We start from the raw sequence: 17458 nt of genomic DNA, 5'->3' as shown, positions 1-17458 counted from the left end.
GCTCAGGTAAGCCCTGAATGAGCCAATCAATCAACTGTATTTACTGAGTGCTTACTGTGTGCATAACACTGTACTAACACTTTCCCTCTCCTCAAGCAGCACTACTGAACAAGGTTACTTGCCCTTTAGGAGTAGCCCCCAAAGAGCTGGGGGCTCTGAAGCAATGTACCTTCTTCACTAATATGAATTCAAGCTCTTTGTTCAGTGGACTTTCCTAAGAGGGGCGTCACTGGATGGAGACAATCAGGTGTCTTCTATATTTGAAAATGTAGTCTAAACAAATATCTCCTTCGGGTCTTCGGGATTACAATTTTCTAGACTGTAAAAAGAATGTGTTCTGAAAACGCTCATTATTTATATTTCCAAATACTGTTTTGTACTCCATTTGGAAGGGTCCCAGTAAGTATTTTAAGCCTTAAAAATGATCTAGTTTTACAAATTCATTTTGGCTTGTGAAATCGTAGATCTCAAGTTAGTGAGGGGACAAAACACAGGACGTGGATGTGAGAAGTGGGTAGTTGCTAGGAGAATTAAGAAAGAAGGAGAAATAGGAGATTTGTTGGAAAGAGATGGGGAGTAGAAGATAGGTAAAGAGCGGAGCCAACTGTCAGAGTGCTTGGAGCCAAAGGTCTGAATCTTTGTTTTAGACAAGAAGCACTGGGAAGCTCCTGCATATTACTAAGGATGGGAGTGAGGCACTCTGTTTTTTCAAGAGGATACATGCTGCTTTCTGAAAGACAGACTGAAGGGAGAGAAGGCTGAAAGCAAAGGGAGGGGGTAAGGAGGTTGATTACAACAGTTCGGTTTGAAGATTTTGAGAGCTGCACCAGGTGAGAGAGAAGGAGATGGGTCCAGCAAGAATCAGCAGGATTATCAACAGACTGTGGAATGCAAGTGAAAGAGAGAAGGCAAAGATAACCTCAAGGTTGCAAGCTGGAGGTATGGGAGAATGAAGATACTCTCATCAGAGGTGGAAGGAGCAGCATGGCATAGTGGGTAGAGCACAGGCCTAAAGGCGCAGAAGGACATGGGTTCTAATCCCAGCTCTGCTACTTGTCTGTGTGACCCTGGGCAAATCGCGTAACTTCTCTGTGTTTCAGTTACCTCAACTGTAAAATGGGGATTAAGACTGTGAGCCCCACGTGGGACAAGTTCTGCCCAACCTCATAACCTTGAATCTACCCCAGGGTTTACAACAGTGCTTGGCACATAGTAAGTATTTAATAAATACTATCATTATCATTATTATTAGATGGTTCAGGAGGGAAATGGTGAGTTTCAGGATTGGCCAGGGCTGCCCACTGACATAGCAGTCATCTCTTCCTTGCCACCCCACTGAGGCAGCTGGCTTTCCCAAATGATAGTACACTGTTGGTTCGATGTGACCAAGAATTCTGGCCCAAAGGTGGGAGGTTCCTAAAGATCCCCCAGCCTTGCCCACCCTTCAACTGTTATCTCACAGTCTCAATTTCTGAATTCTTTACAGCTTTCACTGTTTACAACTTTTCCTTTTTCCCTGCAGCTCTTCTCACCCCCTAAGACTATAAATCCCTTGTAGGACTAGGACTCTGTTTGAATTGTTTATTTCCATTTTCTCCGAGCTTTAGCACGGTGATCAGCACCTAAAAAGCACTGACTGCATACCAGAAATAAATCAATCAATAGGAGGACTTTGGTTTTGGACATATTAAGTTTCAGGCTGTAGTGACTCATCCAGATGGAGATGAAAGACAGGAGGAAAGATGAGACTGTGGAGAGGTCAGGACAGGAGATATAGATTTGGGGATCATCTGTACTGACAAAGTTGTTGTGCAAGTGCATATAAGAGCTCCTAAGAAAGTGAATGTAAAGTGAGAAGAAGAGAGGCTTCAGAAATGAGCCCCACCGGGATACCCATAATTAAAGTCTGAGGAGAGGAAGAAAAGCCGGCAAAAGAAAATGAGATGGTATTGGACAGGTCGGCTGAAAATATCACAAACAGAATTCTCTGAAGACTATTCTCTAGGATGAACTAGTTAGGCTTTTTTTAATAGGATCTGTTAAGTGCTTACTATATGTCAAGCACTGTTCTAAGTGCTGGGGTAGATACAAGTTAATCGGGTAGGACGTTGCCCCTGTCCCACATGGGGCTCACAGGCTACATAGGTTAGGCCTCAGAGTGGAATTTATTTTATTTTGAGGTGGGACTGATTTTTCAGTCGACATCACGTCGTCTTTTTAACCATGGGCACAAGTCCAAAGTGCAGGATTGGCAGAAACATGTAATGGAAATGGGAGACTTAAGCATTAGGCACGTAGATCTAGATCTACGACATCCAACAGGAATTCATGGTGGCTTCTCTGCCAAGAGCAAAGGGAGTGAACCTCACTAGGGGTATACAGACTGACTGTTAGAGGCGGCTGAGGTGGAGCAAGTAATTATGGTTTATCTTAATATCAGTGACATGGGGAAATGTAAGTGGATCGTCCTGGAAAACAAAAATAGGTTGCTAGGTTAACAGAAATCAGGACTTTCACAGAAGAATTCTCTTGTGACCCTATGCAAAGATCCTGAAAGGCAGACACGGCTCCTTTCTCTTTACAATCCAATGCGTGGATTGCGAAGAGAATGGGGTTCAGACACATTTGATTCTGTGGAACACTTTGGAATAGGTGAGGGTGTGGCCCTGCATCTGAGGACTACAAACAGGAAACAGAAAATTCTTACCAGGGGTGTCATGGAATCATTGTGGAAAGACGTTCCAGACCAACACAAATATTGTAGTAAAATACAATACAGGCCAACTGGCCATAAAGAGGAAAATGTTGGGGAGGATTTTTCCCTTTCTCGAACGCTCAGGTCCATAACCTGCTACCTTTTGAGAAGACTTCCTGAACAGCCCAGTATAGGCACCTAACCCCAAAGTTAAAGGGATAAATCCCTTGGACCCGATGCTTTGGAGAGGTAGACTGTGAGCCCGTTGTTGGGTAGGGACCGTCTCTATATGTTGCCAACTTGTACTTCCCAAGCGCTTAGTATAGTGCTCTGCACACAGTAAACGCTCAATACAATTGAATGAATGAATGAATGAAGGGGGAAGGAGGGATATGGAACCCAGAAAAAAGAACTGTGGTCCAAGGCCCACTATAAACCAATGATAGCCCTGTTGGGGTGGTAAGTAGGGGCCACAGAGAATGGTGCTACGATGCCAAAATCATCTCTGCCTGAACAATGTGGATGTTGCTGATCCAATGGATGTATCAAAACCCTCCTTTCCAAAGTCCAGTGTAGCCTCACAGGTTACAAATCAACAATTTCAAACACTTCTAAATTATAGGCCTATGACCACTCTTTCCCAATTGGTGAGTTTGCTTCAAAAGGTTCTCTCCCCTCTGTCCGTATTATTCTCCTGAACCTGAATTGTGAATCTTCCCCACGTATATTGAGTAATTCCATTATGAAAATGACTTAGGACTGCAGGTCATAAGAATTAAGCACCTTTACTAACAATATGGAAAACAAGATATTTAAAAATATCCAGAATACATACATAATCCACTGAGAAAAATATTTTTCCATATTTGCCATGAGTCATAAGTAGGCATCTAAATGAGATGAAAATCAGTAAACAATGACAAAGAGGTTATCCATATACTTTTCCTGCTTTCCAAAGGCTCTGTTTGCTAACTTCTTTACCCTCAAGTGTCCCATTAGAGCCCTTTCCACTGCAGAGTCCCTGAAGATATGGAAAAATGAGTTGGAATCTATTATACCTTATGCTTCATCAGCAAAATACTAGCTCAATCCAAATCTATTTGTGGAATTATTTATACTGATGATGGAAGTGGCAGAAAAAAATGATTTGCAGTCACATGCTGAGTTGGTCATTCCCATAGTTGGAAAGCATTTTTAGACATGGGGCTGATTTAACGTCCTTGAATTCTTCCCAGCGCTTTGTTCACTGTCTGAACTCATTAATAGTCTACTTATCCCAGTGTTTTACAATGTACTTGGAGAAAGTGAGGGCTAAATAAACAGTATAACTGTCACATTGCTTCTTGTATTATAAGTGCTTATTAAATACTAGTGCTACAGAATGTTAAAACTTTATCAGAGAACTTATTAAAAAGGAACTCATAATGTGTTTTGAAGAGAACTGCTTTGCACCTCTACTGAACCTTGAGTCCATTTCTGTCTCCACTCCACCCCCAAATATCAAACGTTTCTTTCCACTTCTTCATAATCAGGCCAACAGTACTATACACTACTAAAGGCATTTGCGAAGCAGAGAATTAAGATATGACCTGTTTCCTGCCCACAAGGAGCTTACCTTCTAATGTGGGAAACAAACATAAAAATATAGTAGAAATCTAAAGAAAGAATTCAATGTGCAATAGAATAGCACTGAGGATAGTCAAAAATAAGATAAGAATGGCTAGGGTTGCCTATTAATCAGGTAAGAATAGCTGGAGGAGGTGGGATTTTAGGAGGACTTCGAATGTGGTGGGAGCTGTGACCTGCTGAATTTAGGAAGGAAGCTCCAAGCCAGGTGGACACCATGGGTGAAGGGAATGGAGGCAGGACAGTCAAGAGTACGGAACAACTGAAAGGCTGGCTTGGGTGGAGCAATGAGAGAGAGTTGGGAAAGAGTGTGTAAAGAGAGTAGATAGGTATGAGGAGAAGAGTTGGCGGATATCCTGGAAACTGTCTGAGAGGAGTTTTCTTTCATACAGGGAAACACAGGAAGCCACCGGACGGTTCTGAGGAGAGGAGGGCTATGGAGCAAGCGAGGTTTCAAGAAATTGATCCATGCAACAGCGTGTAGTTCAGATTGGACTAGAGAGAAGCTGGGGGCAGAGAGACCAGAGAGGAAGCTGGTGCAATACTGGAAGCGGTTTGTGGGGAGAGGAAGGGGTGGATCTGGGAGATATTACTTTGGAAAAACTAACAGGGTTTGGCATTAGAATGAATGTCAGAGCTGAAAAACAGAGAGTTAAGTTGAAATCTCCTAGGACAGGAAGGATGATGGTGTTATTAACAGAGATGGAAAAGATAGGAGGAGTGGGTTAAAGGAGAAAACTGAGGAGGTCTGCTTAGACATAATGAATTTGAGGTGCCAGCAGGACTTTCATGTGGATGTGTTCTGGAGGCAATAAAAGATGTGAGAGAGCAGGACAGATAAAATTTCAGGACTAAAGGGTTAGATTTGGGAACTGTCCCCATAGAGGAGGCACCTGAAATCAACTGTAAGCTAGTTATGGGCGTGGAACACATCTATTAATTCTGTTGCACTATACCCTCCCAAGCGCTCCACACATAGTACACATTCAATAAATACCACTGATTGACTGAGTGAAATGAGAATATCAATCAGTCAATTGTATTTATTGAGTGCTTCCTGTGTGCACAGAACTGTATTAAATGGTTGGGAGAGTACCATATACCACTTGTTTGTTGGTAGACAAGTTCTCTGCCCATAGTGAGCTAGCAGTCTACTGTCTAGAGAAGCAGCATGGCTCAGTGGAAAGAGCACAGACTTTGGAGTCGGAGGTCATGGGTTCAAATCCCAGATCCACCATGTCTGCTGTGTGACCTTGGGCAAGTCACTTATTTCTCTGAACCTCAGTGACCTCATCTGTAAAATGTGGATTAAGATTGTGAGCCCCACGAGCGACAACCTGATCACCTTGTATCCCCCCAGAGCTTAGAACAGTGCTTTGCACATAGTAAGTGCTTAACAAATGCCATTATTATTATTATTATTATTATTGCAGGGATGAGCTAAGTGAGGGTAGAATGAGAAAAGTAGGGGACCCAGGACAAAGGTGGAGTAAGCAAATGAAACTGAGAAGTGGTCAGAGAGGTAAGAGGAGACCTGAAGTAGATTTCTCCATGTTTTTATATTGCTGATATTGAAATTATGGGCATTTGCAGCTACCTTCACTTTAGACTCATGGGAAAGATCTGCTGATAGAATTGTGCCTTTGGGAGCCTTCCCATACATTTATTACTTGACCTCACGCAAGCTTCTTAACCTAGCTGAACCTCAGAATTGAAAGCAGTTAAGTAGACTGCCTGTACTTGTGTGAAATCTTGTTGCACCAATTAGACCAAAAAGACTATATAAATGCAAAGGTGTGTTACTCTATTAATAAATCCTTTCAGTAGACATGATACTGGAATAACAAAGCAAAACAGAAGAATCAGTAAAATATTTGCAAAACCTCATCATTCCACTGTCAAATTTCTGTTTAGTGACTTAAGCTCATTAAAATCTTGATTCTCAAAGATGCCTTCCTGCTTGCATCTCGCCTTATACATCTGTCACTAGTCCGCTCTCTAGTTTGAGATTGTGAGCCCCCCGAGGGACAAGGACCATGTCTATTTCAAACAGAAACTCCTTACCATTGGCATTAAAACACTCAATTAGTTCACCCCATCCTACCTTACCTCTCTGACCTCCTACTACAGCCCAGCCCGCACATCCAGTCCTCTAGTGCCAACTTATGCACTGTGCCCCGATCTCACCTATCTCACAGCCGATCCCTTTCCCACATCCTCTCCCTAGCCTGGAACTCCCTTTACCCTCCATATATGCCAGACCACCACTCTCTACACCTTCAAAGCATAAATAAGGGTCACATCTCCTCCAAGAAGCCTTCCTGATTAAGCCCTCTTTTCCCCAGCTCGCTTTCCCTGCTGTGTCTTCTACGCACTTCAATCTGTGACCTTTGGACATTTGATATTCTTCCCACCTTCAATCCACAGCACTTCCTTACATATTTTTAAATTGTATGTTATAAATTGCTTATTTATTCATAAAACGTCTGTCTTCCCCTCTACAATGTAAGCTCACTACGGGCAGGGAATATGCTAATTCAGTAGATTGTTTTCTCCCAAATGCTTAGAACAGGGGTCAGCACATAGTGAGTGCTCAAAAAATACAACTGATCGGTAATCCCTATCTGTGCATTCTTTCCCAGCATTTAGTGCAATGCTCTGTACACACCAAGCACTTAAAAATAAATAATATTATTATACTACGACTACTACCCAAAACACTAGAAATCTGGTCTCAACAAAGAACTTTGGTAATCACTTCAGTCAATCAATCGTATTTATTGAGCGCTTACAGTGTGCAGAGCACTACATTATGCATTTCAAAAGTGCAATGCAACAGAGGTGGTAGATACATTCTTGCCCACAATGAGCTTACAGTCTAGAGGGGGATACAGACATAAATATACATGAACAATTACAGCTATGTACATAAGTGCTGTGGGGCTGAGGGAGGGATGAATTAAGAGAGCAAATCAGGGGGATGCTTCAGAAAAAGAGTGGGAGAAGAGGAAATGAGGGCTCAGTCAGGGAAGGCTTCTTGGAGGAGATGTGCCTTCTTCAATAAGGCTTTGAAGGTTGGGAGAGTAATTGTCAGGTGTGAAGAAGGAAGGTGCTCCAGGCCAGAGGTAGGATGTGGTCGAGAAGCTGGGGGAGAGATAGATGAGATGGAGGTACAGTGAACAGGCTGGCATTAGAGAAGTTGTGTTGGAGTAGAAAAATGGTGCAGTGAGGTAGAAGTGCTTTAAAGCCGATGGTAAGGAGTTCCTATCTGATGCATAGTTGGATGGGTAACCACAGGAGGTTCTTGAGGAGTGGGGAAACATGGGCTGAATTCTCTTTTAGAAAAATGATCTGGGAAGCAGAGTGAAATATGGACAGAAGTGTGGAGAAAGGCAGGGATATTAGTGAGGAGGCTGACGTAGTAACCAGGCTGGGATAGTGCTTGGTGATGGTGCTACCAATAATATGGTAACATGCTACTCCTTGTGAGAACGCATCCTGTCTAACCTTCTCTAGGATACTGTACTCTCCTAAACATTTGGTATAGTGCTCTGCACCCAACAGGTGATCAGTAAATAAGATTGAGTGATTGATTGATTTTGGGGAGGTCAGGCAGCTAAAATGATGGAAGAGTTAGGGAGAAGACGGGAGTGCTGTAGGGACAAGGGAAGGGGGTAAAACACAGGCCCTACTCCGTCCTGTTCCTCCTCAGATCTCTCCACACCTTTCCGTAGCCTCTGACACTATAGACCATACTGGAAACATCTAACTTTGCCTTCACTGGCACTACCTTCTCCTGGTTCTCCTATCTCTCTGGTTGCACAGTCTCAGTTTCCTTCATCAACTCCTCCTCTACTTCCCACCCTCTAACTGCGGGATTCAATGAATGAATCAATCCCTCAATGCTCAGTTCTGGGTCCCCCGTATTCTCCATCTATACTTACTCTCGTAGAACTCATTCACTCCCATGGCTTCAACTGTCATCATTATCAGGATGATTCCTAAATCTACCTTTCTAGCCCTGATAGCTCTCCTTCTCTTCGGTCCTCTCGCCTACTGGAAATTTCTTCTTGGATGTATGCCAACAATTCAAAATTAACATGTCCAAAACAGAATTCCTCTTCTTCTCCCCCAAACACTGTCCTCCCTTGACTTATAACCATAGATGGCACTACCATCCACCCTATTTCACAAGGCTGCACGCTTGGCGTTATCGTCTGCTTATCTCATTCAATCCACATGTTGAATCTGTCACCAAATCCTGTTGGTTCTATCTTTACTATAGCTCTACAATTTGTCCTTTCTTCTCTATATAAATTGCTACCATGCTGATCCAGGCCCTTGTCATATCTCATCTTGACAACTGCATCAGTCTCCTCACTGACCTTCCTGTCTCTCTTCTCTCCAGTCCACACTTATTTTTGCTGCCTAGATCATTTTTCTTAGAAACCATTCAGTCCATGGCTCCCCTCGCCCAAACACCTTCACTGATGGTCCATCCACCTCTACATCAAATAAACTCCTTTTAATATCAGTTTTAAGGCACTCAATCAGCTCTTCTCCTACCTAACCTTGCTGATCTCCCACTTGAACCCAACCTGCACACTTTTCTCCCTTTAACCCTAACCTACTCGCTGTACCCCAAACTCATCTATCTCATTTATCCATTCAATCGCATTTTTTGAGCACTTACTGTGTGCAGAGCACTGTACTAAGCGCTTAATCTCGCCACCCACCTTTGCCCGCTTCCTCCCTCTGTCCTGGGATCCTTCCCCCTTCATATCTGACAGTCCAACATTCCTCAACTTCAAAGTCATTCTAAAATCACACCTCTCATATTTCCCCTACTCTCTGCATCATTTATATGTTTCATTCATTCATTCAATCTTAGTTATTGAGCGCTTACTGTGTGCAGAGCACTGTAATAAGTGCTCGGAGAGTACAATTCAGCAACAAATAGAGACAATCCCTACCCAACAACGGGCTCACAGTCTAGATGATTTGGTAGGGAAGCAGAAAGGCCTACTGGAAAAAGCATGGGCCTGGGTATCAGAGGACCTGGGTTCTAATCCCATATCTGTCACTTTCTGTTGTGTGACAAATTCTCTGTGCCTCAAAAATGGGGTTAAAAAAAGTGGATATCTGTATTTTCTGTCAGTTTATGTTTACTTTGCTTTTCCCCCTGCATGATATGCTTTGAGAAATTTTATAGTGTTCTTAATTGGCTTCTAGTTTTGAATTGGGGTGGTATTTTAAGTTATTTGCTGAACTCACTGATTTTTTCTTTGTTCAAAGAAGAAACAACCAAACTGTGTTGTTCCTCTATACAAAGGGCAATACAGTGTAAGTCAGAAGGTTCACTAAGATATTGAGGATAAACCTAATTATTAAGATATGCTATTAAACTTTAAAAAAACTGTTTAATGTCATACCACCTAGCCCTAACTTTGGGTTGTTATAACCAAATGTTTCTATGACCCCATTAAAGTTATCCATGCTCTTTGACATCAGTTAATATTTACAAATACTACTGGATTTTCTTTCATTATCACCATCTTCTGATTTTGTTATCAACAGGAACCCCTAATTGCTTTCTAAAAATTCCTACATTCTGAGATTTCATGTCTCATTATATCAACTTATTTTTCCATAAACTGTTTTCTTATCATAATGGCCTAATTGGCTGCACTCTGTTCAGTTATTTTTCTTGTTAAGTACATTTCACTATAAAATCTGATACCTTGTTGATTGTGCATAGGTCAACTACCACCTTGCTTTCCAGTTTTTTGTTTTCAAAGAAAAAGCACATTACAGTCTTATTAATTTGTGCTCTCCATTTAATATGCTGTCCCAGCAAGCTTGCTCTGGAGGTAGCCTATCTGGTAAAGTGGTTGAAACAATTATAATTCATCGGGCTTGGATGCTGGGTCTAATTTGGGTACTTTCATATCATTGTATATTGCCTCTTACTTGACTTGCCACAGTTGGTATCAGAGTCCCTTGATGAAAGCAATATCATGTACGATGCCGCTTCATCTTTATTCTTTTCTCCAGTGAAGCAATGCTAAACTCCAGGATGAGTTCCCAACACATTTATGAATTTTGAAAGCTCAATCAATGGCATATACAGTACACCACTCATCGAGTCATTCGAGTTCATGTCAGGAAAGCATGGACAATGACACTATTTTCTTTCAAGAATCATTCACCCAGGCATAACTCATAAACAAAAAATAATTCAGATTATCTTATAAAATGTTCAGAAGTCCTGACTAGTCATTTCAGTGTCATTTCACTGTCTTTTATGGTCCTGTAGTGAATTTACAGCTTTTCCCTTCAAGTTCAATTTCCTAACTCAAAGCCAACCCAAAAAATAATTATGCAGCATCCCCCTTCATTGCATCATAAAGCTAGCACGTAGTAATAGCTATTTAATAGTTATTTAGAATCCATTTTTCTTTGCTACCACCATCAACAATAAACAGGACACCAACTAGGAGTACCAGGTTTCTAAAGAAATGTAAAAAGCAACCTTGACCATTACAGTTTAATAGGAAAGACAAGCCCACATAGGCAATGAGATAAATATTGGGAAAAAAACAATATTTGTTATAGGCCTGATGAGGCTGAGTCAGAGGCTTCTGCCTGCCCCTGCCCAGGGGAGACTGATAAACTGCAACGACATCCTCCTCTGCTTAGCTTGTCTGTTGGACTACACGGGAAGGGCTCACGTGCCCTTCCTCTACCCGACCTGGTGAGAGTTGATGAGACAGATTCATATGCCCGAACTTGTCCCTGCCTGGTGCGCTGCCCAGCTCCAGCTCAGGAAGCCCATTTTCCCAGTCACTGCTGCTTGCTGATGGTGGTGGGTGGTCAGTGGCATGCTGCACGAAGGAGGGGAGTTGGAGGCTGAATCCCAAGGGCATCTTATCCCAACTGGATTACTGCATCAGCCTCCTCTCTGATCTCCCATCCTCCTGTCTTTCCCCATTTCAGTCTATACTTCACGCTGTTGCCCAGATCATCTTTGTGCAGAAACACTCTGGGCATGTTACTCTCCTCCTCAAAATTCTCCAGTGGCTTCCTGTCAACCTACGCATCAAGCAAAAACTCCTCACTCTCGGCTTCAAGGCTTTCCATCACCTCGCCCCCTCCTACCTCACCTCCCTTCTCTCCCTCTACAGCCCAGCCCACACCCTCAGCTCCTCTGCCACTAACCTCCTCACCGCACCTCGTTCTCGCCTGTCCCGCCGTCGATCCCCGGCCCCCGTCCTCCCCCTGGCCTGGAATGCCCTCCCTCCACACATCCGCCAAGCTAGCTCTCTTCCTCCCTTCAAAGCCCTATTGAGAGCTCAACTCCTCTAAGAGGCCTTCCCAGACTGAGCCCTCTTTTTCTCTCCTCCTCCCCATCCGCCCCACCCTACCTCCTTCCCCGCCCCACAGCACCTGTATATATGTTTGTACAGATTTCTTACTCTATTTAACCTGTATATATTTACTATTCTTTTTGTTAATGATGTGCATTTAGCTTTAATTCTATTTGTTCTGATGACTTGACACCTGTCCACATGTTTTGTTTTGTCTGTCTCCCCCTTCTAGACTGTGAGCCCGTTGTTGGGTAGGGACCATCTCTATATGTTGCCAATTTGTACTTCCCAAGCGCTTAGTACAGTGCTCGGCACACAGTAAGCGCTCAATAAATACGATTGATGATGATGATGATCCCCTCAGGAGCCTGGGCCAGGGGAAACAGCAGCTCCAGCTCACCCTGGATCCCAGTGATTAGGAGGGGAACCAATCTATCTCCTGGGTTGACACAGGGGCCAGCAGAGAGAAATGAGACAAATCACCAGTCTTTGGCTCCACCGTTGGTCTCTTTCCAGCCAAAAGGGGCAAAGGGGAAGGGAATGAGTGGCTCTAGCTATGTCTCTACCCTTCCTGCCCCCAAAAATGTGGCAGTAAAGCTCATAGCATCAACCCCATAACACCTCATCCATAGGGGCCAGTGCGACAAGTGGGAGCCTATAGAATTTGGTGGTAGGGAGAGTGCAACAGAATTGAAAGAAGAGGTCCTTCCTTGCCTTGGAAGTTACAAGCTAGTAGGAATTGAGAAGACACAAATGAATACATATGCAAAGAATACCTTCTGAAGAGGTGGATTTTCAGGTGGGCTTTGAAGATAGGGAAGAGCACGGTCTGGTGGATTGAAGGGGGAAAGTGTCCCAAAAAGGGAGAGGGTGATGAGGAATCAATCAATCAATCACATTTCTCGAATGTTTACTGTGCGCAGAGCAGTATACTAAGCACTTGGTTTTGTTTTTGTTTTGGTGCATAGGTGGCTTCAAGAAAGGTAATTTCTATTCTACAATATATATCACCTAACCTACGGATCTTAGGAAGTATTCCTTAATTTCCAAAGAACTTAACTGTATCTCAAATACCTTCGACGATGTGCCTCAGCACATCAGTTTCACTTCAGGTGTTTCTAGGACTGAAGGTCAAGTGTGAATACCACAAAATCTGCTTCACTCATTCATTCATTCAATCATATTTATTGACCACTTACTGTGGGCAGAGCACTGCACTAAGCACTTGGAAAGTTCCATACAGCAATAGAGAGACAATCCCTTCCCACAACAGGCTTTCAGTCTAGTGGACTGTTTTTTTGTCTACTACTGTGTCAATATCACAATGCTAACAATTATTTATTAAGTGCTCACTATGTGTGAAACACTGGGGCTGATACCACATGATGACTGGAGATAGTCCCAGTAAATTTTTCTAAAAAATCACTTAAAATTGCTTATCACTCTGAGAGGCTTTATTACTTACAGAACCTGAAGCATCTAGATAGCATGTCCCTGATTCGCCCTTGAGTTAAAGAGAATGCTTGAGGGGGAGGAAATCTTAGCTAGTTCAATTCATCACATGGCTGCTTTTCATTTGGAAATTCCCAACACTGATCATGAGTCTGTCTCATCATTATTACATAATATTTCTTATCTAAATGAAAAAAACAGCATTAGGTTGAAAAATGACATTTGAACATATGGGTTTATTGATTTCTAGCTTATCCTGAGTATTTTTAAGATGTCAAAAATGTTATTTCATGAAAGTGCAACTCACTTTTCAGAGAGGTGGTGTAAGTGGCAGGAAAAGCCTTTGGAAGTTCACAACCAGTACAGCCAAAACCTACCCCCTAAAATTCACTGTCATCACCAATTTGTCTTTCCAACTCAAATTCCCAAAAGGCAAGCAGACTGTAAGGGGTTCAGGGTTCTAGAGGGCTAGTTGCAGATAAATCAGAGAGACATCTACATCCCAACCTTTCTGTGAACATTTCCTTTATAGTGTCTTTCATCAGCAAGTTTGCTATCCTTTTTCACCTCCCTAATATGCCCATATACCACAGTGAATTTATAATGCAGCACTTTTGATATAAAAACTACACAAAGCATGTGATGATTCTTAATCAGATAAACTCATAAAACCAAACTACCTTTTCCTCAGCTTTACAAGACTACCACCATTTACCCCAGGGCTCTTCTTACAACCCTGTGCAAAAAGTTCAGGGTTGGTCTACTTGAGGTCAACAATGGTCAGCACACCTTTGGCTCACCATGTCTTCACTGAAAATCAGTCCACATGATTGCACTCTGGATCCTTCCTTCACGCCTATCAAGAGAAGCTGGATGTTTGGATATCTGAATCCTAGAGATCTGATTTTGCTGCCTTTATTTTCATATAACATTCCCATTTCTCTTTCTGCTTACTAGCTCCCTATGTTTTTTACAAGTCCTCTTCTTGGCTCTCCCCTAATGGTGCAGGAGGAAATGCTTGACATCTAAGTAGATTCCTCTTTCTTCTGCTAATTACCTTAACTATCAACTAATGGAATTTTTTGAATACTTATTCTGTGCAGAGAACACAATGATGATGATGATGACGAGAAGCAGCGTGGCTCAGTGGAAAGAGCACGGGCTTATGAGTCAGAGGTCGTGGGCTCTAATCCCGGCTCTGCCACTTGTCAGCTGTGTGACTTTGGGCAAATCACTTCACTTCTCTATGCCTCTGTAAAATGGGGATTAACTGTGAGCCCCACTTGGACAACCTGATCACCTTGTATCCCCCCCCAGTAGTAGCTTAACATAGTAAGTACTTAACAAATACCATTATTATTATTATTATGATTATGATAATATCTGTCCAAACATCGAGTCAACTGGTAGACTTTATCCCTGCACTCAAGGAGTTTACAGACAGGCATGGGGATGGGGACAGAGGGGAGACGGGCAGGGGAAGGGGAGAGAATGAAACGGACACTAAATTACAAGAGGAAGCAACAGAGTATAAGCAGATGATCAGATGTTGGAGTGAGAGTATGCTAATGCTTAAGGGATGCAGAAGCTCTGAAGTGGCAGTTGAGAGGGAAATAGGGAATGGAGACAAGAGGTTAATTGGGGAAGGGCTCCTGGTGACAGATATGATTTTAGAAACATCATAAACTTAGAGAAAGCAGTAGTCTGGCAGATGTGCAATGGAAGGGAGAGGAGGGCAGAAAGGACACTGAGTATTGAGCAAAAGGTCCATGGTGAGAAGCAGGGTGGCTTAATTATAATAGCATGGGCCTGGGAATCACAGGACCTGGATTCTAGTCCCTGCTCCACCAGTTGTGAGCTGTGTGACCTTGGACAAGTCACTTAACTTCTCCATCTTCACCTGCCTCAATCCCCTCATCTGCTGAGTGGGGGTTCAATATCTGTTCTCACTCCTACTTAGACTGTGAGCCCCATGTGGAACCTGATTATCTTGCATCTGCCCCTACACTTAGTACTGTGCTTGGCATATAGTAAGCACTTAAATGCCACAACAATACTATTATTATTAGAAAGACAAGGAGGAGGGCACATTCTATGTTTCTTTGGGAAGAAGTTTTCCCAGGTACAAGGATATTGTTTCTTGAATATCATCCCATTTAAATTCTGGCTGTGGTAACACACTTTTAACATAACTCTATAATCAATACCTGATTTCCTTTTCCAAAAAATTCTTCTCTCTTTTTCCCCACACTCAGGGAGATATCACTTCAAGGTGGCCACTACAGAGTGGCACAGGGGCCCATTATAACATTGTTAGCATCTACTAGAATTAATTTTATGAACATAGCAAAAGAAAAATTAAATGCTAAAGGGCAGAAAAGGACTCCTATTGACAAGTTTAATCCCTTTCTCCTTTTCTCCCACCAAAACAAACATAAAGTACTTTAGGACACAGTATATTAGAGAGGTTGAACCAACAAAATTCTCACGAAGGAAAGTTCACAAAGTCCACGAAAGAATGAAATAGCTTGTGAGAGTTTTGAAACTAAAGAAAATAGCAACAGGTCTTTAAAAAATAAACTGAGCTAAAAGTAAGCACACAAAGTATCGCTCTAAGGTCAGATGTTAAGGTATGAAGAGTAAGAGAAACATTCTAAAGCAAGACAGTAAGGGCCCCAAAATATCAATCAATCAATCAATCGTATTTATTGAGCGCTTACTATGTGCAGAGCACTGTACTAAGCGCTTGGGAAGTACAAATTGGCAACACATAGAGACAGTCCCTACCCAACAGTGGGCTCACAGTCTAAAAGGGGGAGACAGAGAACAGAACCAAACATACCAACAAAATAAAATAAATAGGATAGAAATGTACAAGTAAAATAAATAAAAAAATAAATAAATAGAGAAATATGTACAACCATATATACATATATACAGGTGCTGTGGGGAAGGGAAGGAGGTAAGATGGGGGGATGGAGAGGGGGACGAGGGGGAGATATGTCAAGATATGTCAAAATATGTCAAGGTGATGTAATAAATTCCTATGTTCTCTCCTTCATGGGTATCGTTTCAATCAGCAATGGCTTTTGTGCCATCTAGCTACTCAAAATGGATGTGGGAAAGGAAAAAAAAGTCAAACTGAGCTCTAAGTTTCAATTCATAAGGCTGCAAAAATTCAGACTCCAGAGTTTGCATCCCTATTCACCCAGTCCTCCTCCATTTCCTTCAGAGCCAGACTTCCCCTCTTGCCCTAGTTGCTTCTCATTTTGCCAGCATCTGCCCACACCAATTAGTCAGGTTTCCCACAACACCAGAAAGGCAATTCACCTGCTCCCTGTTGCACATCAGAATAAATTACATTATTCAGCATTGCAACACCCCCACCCACGACCTAACCATCAAAAAAGTAAAAAAATCCAGGTGGGAAAAGTTCTCTCTGTTTTCTTTCTCTAAACTCCTCTCTCTTATCATTCTCTGTAAACCTTACCATGAATTGGTCTAATGACTGCATCCACAATCTAAATAGCACCCAGTTAGATAGTAAAAAAAAAAAAATAAGGAGAAAGAATCAGGGAATTTAGCCCTGGCCTGGAGATAGTTCATCACTGCTGCTCAGGTGCATACTACATCAAAAGGTTCCAGCTCCCCCAGCTACCCTGAAGATAGTTTGCTGCTGCTGTGGTGGCAAATTATGATACTTCTCTGAGCAAATTCTGGAAAGTGAGGCACAAGGATCCTTCTCTTCTCCCTTTTTCACTATTTTAAGATGAAGATCCAGCACCAGGCACTACCAGTGAGAACATAACAGACCACATATTTTATATATATGTGGAGAAAGAGAGAGACAGGCACCTGGGCAAAATTGAGACTCAGGCAGCTAAGAGAAGGGTCAAAAGGTACATATGGGACACAGAGTAGACCATTTTTCTTATAGTCCTGATAAATGTCTACTTTTTCAAGGCTTGGTATTTATTTTCATGACTGAATAAAGGTCAGGGATACCCTGAATGCTATCTCTAGGCAGCATTTAGATAGCCGCGTGGGTACCCCAGCTTTTTGGAAGTATTTTGGGGTCAGCAGTAGTGAAACTGTTGCACTGCTTCTCCCCAGGGAACCGGCACACTGTTGGACATCTCACCACTTCTACTGCTTTCATTTCCCCACCTAAGCTCACCATTCCTCACCCTGGATGGTTGGGCCATCTCCCTGAATTCAACCAACACTGAACAATGGATCATGAAACTATTTATCATGGTACCTTCAGGAGCATACAAGCAGGCTAGCCTGGGCCCAAATCCATTAGAGGGGCATAAGG

General features: G+C 42.5%; 1 protein-coding gene across 1 annotated transcript in view; it reads right to left on the bottom strand.

Moving 5' to 3' along the window:
• Window positions 1-17458, bottom strand: part of ZNF385D (zinc finger protein 385D) — a 478212-nt gene that overhangs the window by 305210 nt on the left and 155544 nt on the right. The gene's annotated exons all lie outside the window — the stretch shown is intronic.

Source organism: Tachyglossus aculeatus, chromosome 2 (assembly GCF_015852505.1).
Source record: "Tachyglossus aculeatus isolate mTacAcu1 chromosome 2, mTacAcu1.pri, whole genome shotgun sequence".
NCBI lineage: Eukaryota > Metazoa > Chordata > Mammalia > Monotremata > Tachyglossidae > Tachyglossus > Tachyglossus aculeatus.
This window is presented reverse-complemented; position numbering and strand designations above follow the sequence as displayed.